This window comes from Solanum lycopersicum, chromosome 1 (assembly GCF_036512215.1).
Source record: "Solanum lycopersicum chromosome 1, SLM_r2.1".
Lineage (NCBI taxonomy): Eukaryota > Viridiplantae > Streptophyta > Magnoliopsida > Solanales > Solanaceae > Solanum > Solanum lycopersicum.
The window spans coordinates 16,889,079-16,902,326 of record NC_090800.1 but is presented as its reverse complement, the minus strand read 5'-3'; positions in this window follow the sequence as shown (position 1 = coordinate 16,902,326).

The following is a 13,248-nucleotide window of genomic DNA, read 5'->3' as shown; positions in this document are numbered from 1 at the left end:
TTAGAAGGATCAACCATCACCCCATCCTTAGAAATCACATGCCCCTAGAAAGAGACTGCTTCTAGCCAAAACTCACACTTGGAGAATTTGGCATAATGCTTTTTCTCCCTCAACATTTCCAATACAATTCTCAAGTGCTCCTCATGTTCCTTCTTGCTCTTTGAGTATACCAATATATCATCAATAAATACGATCACAAAGTGATCCAGATATGGCTTAAAAATCCTGTTCATCAAGCTCATGAAAGCAGTAGGGGCATTCGTAAGACCAAAAGACATCACTACAAATTTGTAATGCCCATACATTGTCAGAAAAGCAGTCTTTGGCACATCTGTTGCCTGTAGTTTTAATTGATGATAACCGGATCTCAAGTCAATCTTAGAGAAGATACAAGCACCTTGTAACTGATCGAACAAGTCATCAATGCGAGGAATGGGATACTTGTTCTTAATAGTTACCTTGTTCAACTTCCGGTAGTCTATGCACATCCGAAAACTCCCATTCTTCTTCACAAATAACACTGGAGCACCCCAAGGAGATGGACTTGGTATAATGAAGCCTTTGCTCAACAACTGTTGAAGTTGGGCCTTTAACTCTCTTAACTCCGTGGGAGCCATTCTATAAGGGGGAATAGCAATGGGGCGAGTACCCGGTTCCAGATCGCTGCAAAAATCAATATCTCTATCCGGTGGCATACCAGGAAGATCTGCAGGGAACACATCCAGAAACTCACGGACTACCGAAACTGACTCAATTGAAGGTACTTGGGTAGTGTCATTCCTGAGATGTGGCAAGAAAGCTAAACACCCCTTACTAACCATTCTCTTAGCACGAAGAAAGGAGATGATACGAACAGGAGTGGAAGTGTAGTCGCCCTCCCACAATAACGGATCTGTCCCAGGCTTGGCTAACGTCACAGTTTTAGCATTACAATCCAAGATCGCAAAATTCAAAGAAAGCCAAGTCATACCCAGAATTACATCAAAATCAACCATTTCTAAGATAAAAAAGTCTACATAACTATTGCTCCCCACAAAAGTCACGAAACAAGACCTATATACTTTTTCAACTATCGCAGACTCACCCACCTGAGTACACACACGAATAGGTATGTCAAGAAATTCACAATGTAAATTAAGACCAGTAGCAAATGAGGAAGATACATATGAAAATGTGGAGCCGGGATCAAATAATACAGAAGCCATACAATCACAAACCAAAACATTACATGTGATAACAGCATCTGATGTCTCCGCTTTTGACCGCCCAGGAAAAGCGTAACAATGGGCCCTATCACCAGTTTGCCCGTTGCCCCTACCATGTTGCGCTGCAGTAGTTCCCATTTGTTGGTCACCCCGGCCGTTTTGGTGACCACCATTACCTCGGCCACCACGTCCTCCAGAATAACGGCCTCTACTATGACCACCTCTACCTCTAGCTGTTGGGGGTCAATAACTCTGTTATGGACCATTTCTCCTCATATGTCCAGTCTCCCCACATCCATAACACTCTCTGGAGTCAAGCATAGGTCTCTCAGAGAAGTGTTGACTGGTCTGAGGTGGACCCCCAACTAAAGACTGTAGTGAAGACTTAATTGGTCGGACTGAGTAACCTCCTGAACCCTGTCCTCTAGAGTAAGAACCATTAAACTCACCTCCCTTTCGAAACCTTTTTGATGTCGATGCCATGGTGAAGTCATCTGGCTTGACTCCTTCCACCTCTATCACGAAGTCTACCACTTCTTGAAATGATTTTGCCATAGCCGCTATCTGTATGGCTGAAATCTGCAATTCTGACCTTAACCCCTTCACAAAACGGCGAATCCACTCTTGTGGACTGAAACAAAGTTGGGTGGCATACCTGGATAATGCACGAAATTTAGCCTCATATGCAGTAACTGACATCCTACCTTGCTCTAGGCTCAAGAACTCATCTCTTTTCCTATCCCTCAAAGTCTGGGGGATATACTTCTCCATAAATAAGCTAGAAAATGATGCCCAAGTCATAGGTGGTGCCTCTGTTGGTTGACACCCAACATGTGACCGCCACCACATTTTGGCGTTTCCTTGAAACTGATAAGTCACAAACTCAACACCAAACCGTTCTACTATACCCATCTTGTGTAGTAGCTCATGACAGTCAACAAGAAAATCGTAGGCATCCTTAGATTCAGCACCCTTGAAGACTGGAGGTTTCAATTTCAAGAACTTACTGAAAAGTTCATAATGATCATTTGTCATTATAGGCCCTGTAGTCAGATGAGGAAACATGCCTATTTTGAATGAGCATCCATGTGGGGAGACACAGTAGCTACATGTTGTACCTCCGGAACCGGAGGTGTTGGTGCAGAAAAAACAAGAGGTGTCTGGCCCTGATCAGATAACCCGCTAAGATAAGCAAGAACCTGATTGATCATCTCTGGGGTAGGTTGGGGTGGCAATTCAGCACTTGTTCATTCTCCCCATCCTCACCCTCTCTTACCATTTCCTCAGTTGGTGGAGGAGTCACCGCCCTAGTACCACATGGTCTAGGTGCTCGTCCTCTTCCTCTAGAGGGCGTCCTCCCACGACCTCTTCCACGGCCTCTTGTCACTACTCATCTTCGAGCTACAGCCCAGTGGCTGGCTCAGACGCTTCTTGTCTTGCCGATGTTGGTGTCGGTGCAGTTGTTGCTCTAGTTCTAACTATCTGCGAAATACAGTGAAGATGGTAAGATACCAATTTGTATCACCTGGATACCAATTGGATCCAAGTAATAGCACGAAAGAAAGAAAGAATGATATTTTTCTTAAGTGTTATAGCCTCTCAAAGAAAAGTAAAGGCGTCCCCCTACCATTCCTTAAGACTCTACTAGACTCGTTCTTGAGTGATGAGACCAACGAACCTAATGCTTTGATACAAAGTTTGTCACGACCCAAAACTAGCCGCGAGTGGCACCCACACTTATCTTCCTATGTGAGCGAACCAACCAATCTAAACCCCAACATTTCAACCATAAATAAAATAATATAATGCGGAAGACTTAAACACAGTAATGAAAATCGATAATCAACTTCTCAAATAAGTAATTCTAAGTGTATCTAGAAAGCTAGAATAAATAAAAATCTAGTCCATGCCGGAACTTCAAGGCACCAAGACATGAAGAAGAAGATCCAGTCCAAGATAGAAGCGTTAGCTCACCCCGAAATCCAGTGTAATGAAGACCGGCTAGAGTTGCGGTTGAGTTGAAGACGACGGTACGTTCACTGTACTCCAGAAATAACAAAGAAAGAAACATACAAGTAGGGGTCAGTACAAACACAAGTATTGAGTAGATATCATCGGCAAACTCAAAATAGAAAACAGTATATATCATATAATATCATAAAATCAACTAAAATACTCAACATGCGGCATTTAAAATTACCATAACCCTTGACCACAACACCAAGCACATCAATGAGGACTAACGCCTCCCCATCATACTCATTTGGGAATTAGGTTCATTAAATGGAGTATATAACATCTTTCAATATTCATTAACTTTATTCCTCTTGTGTCAGTACGTGACACTCCAATCCCCTAATTCTACGTGTCGATTTGTGACACTCGATCCCCTAATTCTACGTGTCGGTTCGTGACACCCGATCCCCTAATTCTACGGGTCGGTTCGTGACACCTGATCCCCTAATTCTACGTGTCGGTTTATGACACCCGATCCCCTAATTCTGCGTGTCGGTTTTTGACACCCGCTCCACTAATCTCATTCTATTAATTCATCAAGCCTTCTTTTGTATACCAAGGCATCATCAACCTCATTAGTTTAGTTCATCAAGCCTTCCCTTATACCAAGGCATCATCAAACTCATTACTTTAGTTCATCAAGCCTTCTTTTATACCAAGGCATCATCATTAACAAGGTAAATTTAGGATTAGAGATTCAATAGACTCATCATGCTTATTCATCACAATTATATAATCACATCATGTAAGCACACAATTAAGCATATAGAAGGTTTATAATACTACCCAACACATATCATTCGCTATTAAGAGTCTACTACGAATAGCATAAAAACTACAACCTAACTCCTCCGAAGATTAGTGATCAAGCAATCAAATTCCCCAAAGCTTTGTTTTCCTCTTCGTTTCCCCTCTTCTCTCGATCGTTTTCTTTCCCTCTCCTTATTCTTTCTATTTTTCTTATTCAAACCCTCTTTCTTTTACCCTAATTAGCATATAATTAAATATAAAAGATGGTGAATTAACTCATTAATTAATTCAAGGTTATCTCTTTTAATCCTCAAGAAATTGGATTATTAATATTCAACCACTAACTTTATAAATATAAGCAGGAATAGTCCAAAACGTCCCTTAAAACATTTAACAGAAATCCCACCCAGCCTGGGATTACGCAGTCTATGACGGGCCGTCGTGCCTGTGACGGTCCGTCCTGCTGAATCGTCACAGAGTTCATAGACTCAATTTTTACTAAAGGATATGTGACGGCCCGTCATGCCTGTGACGGTCCGTCCTGCCACTTTGTCACGAAGCTGAGAGAGTTGATGTCAGTACCCAAATTTCAGAAACTAAGTGTTTTGGAACGAGACCCCCTCGACGGTCCGTCGTGCCCATGACGGTCCGTCGTGGGATCCGTAGACCAAGACAGTTTTTCCAGAAATAAAATCTGCTGCTCAAAACGACTAAACAGGTCGTTACAATTGTGCATTCTGGGAGTTCATTGAGAGAATAAACAAATTCGATTCATATTATTCTCAAATTTTTGGAGGCGCTAGAAAACTCTTCAGGAATTACTTCATCTTTGGTGATCAATAAATTTCTTATCATTATGTAGTATAGAATAAATTTTAATTTGTTATGTTCCCAGACCATCTGCATGTTAGTGGTTGTTAAGGGGGATGAAGTTATTTTCTATATGAGAAACTCACTAAAATCTTGGCAATTTCATATTTTAACTATTTTGAAAATATTACGTTATTGACATTTCTTTACCATATTTGATATTTTTATACTTCTTAAATAACCTCGAAAATCCTTTTTTTAAAATTTTATTTGGGGCCATATAGACCATTTAATTAATCATCAAAAAATCAAAATAAAGTTTTGGCCCAAGCCCAACCTAATCTAATTAGGGTAAAGCCCATTTTTATTAACCCTAACTATAAAATCTATTCTTACTGTGTTACCTCATTGCTCGCGGCTGAATATTACTCTTCTCGATTCTTGTGGGTTGTACAAGCTTTCTATTCCAATGTTCTCATATCTCTTCTTCTCATACAAGATGTGTCAGTCAACCAAGGTAACAACTCCTATATTTTCCCTCCTTTATTCATTACTGTTGAAGTCAATTCGAAGTAATTTAGATATCTTAGAAGATTAATAAAAAAGGCATGGAAGGTTTAAAATAAACTAAAATTAAAATTAAGCAAGAGGTGACTACATTATAAATAATTAATAGGCTAGCCTTTTCTTCGTTTTAGCTCAAGGTTATTATTGTAACTAGCTTAGCTTTATTTATTTTCTACTAGTTTCCTAAACGTGTGTTGCACGTTTGTCCCCTACAATTATTATAAAGTTTATTTATTATATAGAATGTTGAAATTAGAAATATTAATTTTACCAATTTATATTTTATTCATTAAATAAAATTCATAATAATCGAATAGTACATTGACTATCAAGCAAGAAATATGAAAAAATAATTATATCGCTATAGTATGTAATAATATGAATATATCTATATGACTTATCCTTAATAATTTCTCAGTACGCTCTATTAGTAAATACACAAATATCTAGCTACTTAAAGAAACTATATTAGTAAGGAAAGATAAATGTAAATAAATTTTATAAAAGTACGTTTAAAAACGAATCTAAATGTCATAAATTATTAATTTCAGCACTTATAAAAATAGACTTATAACATTCATAATTTCAGAGAAGATTATATTAAAGAAGTATAAATCGATAAATAATACAAAAAATTTAAAAGATAAGAATAAATACAACATTCATATTCTTCTTAAGATTTTTATTATAATACAATATATAGTAAAAAGAAATACACAAGGAGTAGAGTTTTTTTCTCCCGTAACAAAAAAAAAAAATCTAAAATAGTAAAGATAAAATTTATGATACAAAATATCATTCTAATAAGGATCAACAAATATCAGTATTTCAAAACAAAAAAAAGTACCTGAAAATTGCATAATGGTTCACATCAACACGAGACAAGTGGTAAAGAATTTTTTTTTCATGATACATATATATAGCTAAAGATTCATTGGATAAGATGAAAAGGTGAAGAGTTGTTTAGGTTAATTTTCAGAAGTTAAGTGATCTTAGACATGGGGTAGAGGAAATATGATTGCTTTTACTAATAATTCAATACATTTAATTATACTAACTAAAGAGAGAGGATAACAAATTTAATCACATTAATTATAGAGAAAGAATAGATAATATTTATGTTTTTTAAAAAATAATTCCTAATAATTTCCTATGAAATAAATTCTAACAATTTTCTATAAAATATTTTTGTCTTTCAATGTTTGACCTTACACCTTCTTATTTAAAGTATTTAGTATAATACAATACAATTATTACTTAGTATGAAAATAAATAGAATTTAAACCATGGTGTCTAGATGCATGTATTTAAATATGATTCATTAATATTAAATTAATTTTATATTAGTATTCAATTTAATTTGGGGATAAAATAAGGACAAAATGGTAATTTAATTTTTAAGTTAGGAGCTTCCGACTTATAATAATACTAGTTTTCGGAACATGCGTTGCACGTTTATTCCATACAGTTATTATATAGAAAATATTGAATTTAAAAATATTAGTTTTACCAATTTATATTTTATTCATTAAATAAAATTTATAATAATCAAATATTACATTGACTATCAAGCATGAAATATGGGAAAATAATAATATTACTATAGCATCTAATAATATGAATATATTTATATGATTTATCGTTAATAATCTCTCATTACGCTCCATATACTAGGTACACAGATATGTATCTACTTAAAGAAACTATATCAGTAAGGAAAGGATAAAAGAATTTTTTTTTATAAAAGTACATTTAAAAATGAATATAAAAGTCATAAATTAGTAATTTCAACACTAATAAAAATATACATAACATTCATAATTTCATAGTAGATTAAATTAAAGAAGTATAAATAGGTAAAGAATACAACAAAAATAAACAAATAAGAACAAATACAACATTCATACACTTCTTAAGACTTTAATTATAACCATATATATAGTAAAAAGAAATACATAAGTAGTAAAGTTCTTGATGATACCTCTCCCGTAACCAAAAAAAAATCATCTAAAATGATAAAGATAAAACTATGATACAAAATATCATTCTAATTAGGATCAAACAAATATTAATATTTTTAAAAAAAAGTGCATGAAAATTGCCTAATGATTCACATCAACAAGAGGTAAGTGATAAAGAAAAACTACTTTTTCATGATACATATATATAGCCAAAAATTTACATGATAAGATGAAAAGGTGAATAGTTATTTAAGATAATTTTTAGAAGTTAGTGATCTTATTCATGGGGGAGAGGAAAGGTTGATTATTTTTACTGATAATTCCATACATTTAATTATACTAATTATAGACAAAAGAAAACAAGTTTAATCCATTTTTACTGAGACGACGGAACGTCATGGGCACGACGGACCGTCGCAGGGTCTCGTTTCAAAACAATTAGAAAAACTGAAAATTGGGTACTGAAAATCGACTCTCTGAACTTCGTAACGAAATGGCAGGACGGACCGTCACAGGTGTGACGGACCGTCACAGACCCTTGGTGGAAATTTGAGTCTCTGAACTTTGCGACGACCTGCAGGACGGACCGTCGCAGGCACGATGGCTCGTCACAGGTTGCGCAATCCCAGTCCGGGTCGGATTTCAGTATACGTTTTAAGGGACGTTTTTGACTATTCCTTCTTTAATTATAAGATTAGTGGGTTAATGTTAATAAGTCTAATTACTTGGGGGTTAAAAGAGGTAACCTTAAGTAAATTAGTGGGGCATTATTGCCATCTTTTATCCTTAATTATATACTAATTAGGGTAAAAGAAAGAGGGTTTGAATAAAGAAAATAGAAAGAACAAGAGAAAGAGAGAGAAAGTTGAACGAGAAAGAGGAGAGACGAAGAGGACACAAAGCTTTGGGAATTTGCTTGCTTGATTTCTAATCTTCGGTGGAGGTAGGTTATGGTTTTCATGCTTTCATAGTAAACTCTTAATAGAGAATGATATGTATTGGTAGTATTGTAAACCCTGCTATGTGCTTAATTGTATGCATGCATGAACGTGATTATATAATTGTGATTATATTAAGAATGATGAAGTTATTGAATCCCAAATCTTGATAAAAACCTAATCTCTTTTTAATGATGATGTCTTGGTAAGGGAGAAGGCTTGATGAACTAAAGTAATGAGATTGATGATGCCTTGGTAAGAAAGAAGGCTTGATGAATTGATGGAAGGAGATTAGGGGATCGGGTGTCACGAACCGACACGTAGAATTAGGGGATCGGGTGTCACGAACCGACACGTAGTATTAGGGGATCGGGTGTCACGAACCGACACATAGATTTAGGGGATCGGGTGTCACGAACCGACACGTAGATTTAGGGGATCGGGTGTCACGAACCGACACATAGATTTAGGGGATTGGAATGTCACGTACCGACACAAGAGTATTAACGAATATTGAGGGAGCGGAGTGTCACGTACCCACACAAGAGAAATAAAGATAATGAATCTTGAAAGATGTTAATATACTCAATCTAATGAACATGATTCCCAAATGAGTATGGTATCGAGGCTTGAGTCCTCATGTGTGAACTTGACGGTAATTATTAATGATATAGTATTTGTTGTTGCTACATGTTGAGTATCATAGTTGATTTTATGATATTACTTGGTATATATTGATTTCTATTTTGAGTTGGCCGATGATATCTATTCAGTACCCCTGTTTTGTACTGACCCCTACTTTTATGTTCTCTTCTTGTTTATTTGTGGAGTGCAGCAAACGTGCCATCGTCTTCAACTTAACAGTAATTCAAGCAAGTCTTGCTACATCGGAAATTCAGGGTGAGCTAATGCTTCTAGCTTGGACTGGATCTTCTTCTTCATGTCTTGATGCCTTGAACTTCCGGCATGGACTAGCTTCTTATGTATTTTTAGCTTTTAGAATACTCTTAGTTTAGTCGTTTGATCGTAGATGTTCTTGTGATGATGACTTCCCGATTTCTGGGAATAATAGATGTTGAATTTTAGAAGTTAATGAATTGGTCTTTATTTAATGAGTTTAAGTCTTCCGCATTACTTTCTGTTGATATTATATTGAAATGTTAAGGTTAGATTGGTTGGTTAGCTCACATATGAGGGTAAGTGTGGGTGCCAGTCGCAACCCGGTTTGGGTCGTGACAAAGTTGGTATCAGAGCATTAGGTTCATTGGTCTCATCACACAAAAACGAGTCTAGTAGAGTCTTAAGGAACGGTAGGGGGACGCCTTTACTTTTCTTTGAGAGGCTATAAGACTTTAGGAAAATTCCATTCTTTCTTTCTTTCTTTCGTGCTACTACTTGAATCCAATTGGTATATAGGGGATACAAATTGGTATTTGACTATCTTCACTCTCTTTCGCAGATGGTTAGAACTAGAGCAACGACTACGTCAACACCAACACCAGCACCAGCAGGACAGGGTGCGTCTGAGCCAGCCACTGGGGCTGTGGCTCGAGGAAGAGCAACGGCAAGAGGCTGTGGTAGGGATCGTGGGAGGACGTCCTCTAGAGGAAGAGGACGAGCACCTAACCCATCTGATACTAGGGCGGTGACTCCTCCACCGACTGAAGAAGTAGTAAGAGAAGGGGATGATGGGGAGAATGAACAAGTGCAGAATGAGGGATTGCCACCCCAACCTACCCCAGAGATGATCAATCAGGTTCTCGCCTATCTTAGTGGGTTGTCTGATCAAGGTCAGGCACCTCCAGTGTTTTCTGCGCCAACACCTCCGGTTTCAGAAGTACAACATGCAGCCACTATGGCTCCTCGTATGGATGCCTCATTGGACATAGGCACATTTCCACGTCTGACTACTGGGCCTATAATGACAAATGATCAGCATGAACTTTTCAGTGAGTTCTTGAAATTGAAACCTCCGGTCTTCAAGGGTGCTGAATCGGAGGATGCTTATGATTTTCTGGTTGACTGTCACGAGCTACTACACAAGATGGGTATAGTAGAACGGTTTGGTGTGGAGTTTGTGACTTATCAGTTTCAAGGGAACGCCAAAATTTGGTGGCGGTCAAATATTGAGTGTCAACCAACAGAGGCACCACCTATGACTTGGGCCTCATTCTCTAGCTTGTTTATGGAGAAGTATATCCCCCGAACTTTGAGGGATAGGAAAAGGGATGTGTTCTTGAGCCTAGAGCAAGGTAGGATGTCGGTCAATGCATATGAGGCTAAGTTTCGTGCATTATCCCGCTATGTCGCCCAACTATGTTTAAGTCCACAAGAGCGGATTCACCGTTTTGTGAAGGGGTTGAGGTCAGAGTTGCGGATTTCAGCCTTACAGGTAGCGGCTACGGCAAAATCCTTCCAAGAGGTGGTAGACTTCGTGATAGAGGTTGAAGGAGTGAAGCCATATGACTTCACCATGACATCGACATCAAAAAGGTTTCGAAAGGGAGGCGAGATTAATGGTTCTTACTCTAGAGGACAAGGTTCCGGAGGTGACTCAGTTAGACCCATTCAGTCTTCACTACAGACTGTAGTTTGGGGTCAACCTCAGACAGGTCAACACTTCTCTGAGAGACCAATGCTTGACTCCAGAGAGTGTTATGGATGTGGAGAGACTGGACATATTAGGAGGAATTGTCCAAAACAGAGTTATAGACTCCCAATGGCTAGAGGTAGAGGTGGTCATGGTAGAGGCCGTCATTCTGGAGGACGTGGTGGTCGAGGTAATGGTGGTCACCAAAACGGCCGAGGTGATGGGCAGACTGGAGCCACTACATCACAACATGGTAGGGGCAACGGACAGATGAACGATAGGGCCCATTGTTACGCTTTCCCTGGGCGGTCTGAAGCGGAGGCATCTGATGCTGTCATGACAGGTAATCTTCTGGTTTGTGATTGCATGGCTTCTGTATTGTTTGATCCTAGATCCACATTTTCTTATGTATCTTCCTCATTTGCTAACGGTCTAAATTTACATTGTGAATTACTTGATATGCCTATTCGTGTTTCTACTCCGGTGGGTGAGTCTGTGGTAGTTGAAAAGGTGTATAGGTCTTGTTTGGTGAACTTTGTGGGGAGCAATACTTATGTAGATTTGGTTATCTTAGAAATGGACGATTGTGATGTCATTCTGGGTATGACTTGGCTTTCTCCGCAATTTGCGATTTTGGATTGTAATGCTAAAACGGTGATGTTAGCCAAGCTTGGGACAGATCCGTTGGTTGGTTCGCTCACATAGGAGGGTAAGTGTGGGTGCCAGTCGCAACCCGGTTTGGGTCGTGACAACAGTAATTCAGTTGAAAAGTAGATTCAAATGCAACATATATTTGTAACGCAATATTATTCATCTGTCATAATAGAATGAAATACATGCTTGGAAGTTTTTCTATTTTTTCACGAAGACACAACTTTTAAGTATGATACTAATAATGTTTTAAAAATAAATACATATACTAAATTAGAAGTGAGAGGCCACAAAGCATCCAAAAGTGACTTTAAATGAAACCAAAAAAGTTGAATTAAAAATAAGACTCATGAAATATATACATACTTATGAATTTGGTTCAGTAGCTACTCCCAATGTGATAATTTTTGTAGCAAACTAAAGATGTAAAGTGTGAAATAAATAAAATAAAAAATATTTTCTATACACAATATTTGGTAAATAAAAGCCATATTTAAGCAGTAAACAGAAACTAAACTTATTTGATGGGAAACAAAATAGTATTACCTTATGCTGGACAAAATTAAACAAATAAGAGGGTGATAGTAATAGTTGTTTTTCTGTAGTCTAGTAGAAGAGGAGTAAAAATAAAATGATAAATGGGAAAAAAATAGTATTACCTTATTCTGGACAAAATATAACAAATAAGAGGGCGATAGTAATAGTAGTTTTTCTGTAGTCTAATAGAAGAGGAGTAAGAATAAAAGGATAAAGAAATTTTACAGGGTGGTAACTTTATAAAGTGCAAAGAATATGAAAAGGGTATAGAATATTTAACTGATTGAAGTTTAAAAGACAAAAGATATAAATGTTGTAATATGAAAAGTTTGATACATTAGTTAAATGATCATGACAAAGTGGTTATTTTTAATATGATTAGAGATATCTTTGTAATTCAATTTTCAACTATGGAGCTTCATGCTTTTAGTATAATATGATTATAAATAGCAGAAACTAGGATTTGTCTTAGGGGTTAGTTTTTGAATGCATATTTAATGTTTAGGCTACTTGGTGAATTTTGGAAACCCTTACATCTGTTCAATTTAACCCTCTTGATTAATTGGGTAAGTCTTCACTTTTATGAATCAAATTTTTTTCTCCTTTAAATTTTTATCTAGTACTTAACTGCATTTTAGTTGATAGATCATCTTTTCTTCTAAATCTCCTTATCTTTCTTTCAATTTCTTAATAGTATATTTTGTTTCCTTTATTGTTCTTGCAGCTACAATTACATCAAGTATCTCTCCCACTTCCTTTCTATTTCTTATTAGTTTATTTTGCTTGATTGACTTTTGCCTTTGACTTTAAACTCTCCTATTTTTCTTTCCACCACCGATGAGGGACAGATGTCTTTTCATTAAAGCATAAGAGGACATTTCAAGTTCCCAACTCTTCAAGTTCTCAACTTTTCAAATTCCTCTATTTCCCATGTTCTGGCTACATACCCAACAAAAACTACTTCAAATACGTTGTTTGTGCGGTCTTTGTTGATTCTATATCCAAAACTCGACATTTATAGAGATCAAATTTGTGTGGGAATCTACTAGATGAGTCAAATTTCAATGAGGCATTCTTGAAAACTACTCCTAGCTTACACTATATAAAGGGTAATGTATCCCTTAGAGAGGGATCTTGAAAATTTCATGAATTCATGAAATATTTACAAAGATATCAAGATGTGGGTGGACTCTCCTTGATAACCAAATACTTATAAAACAGAT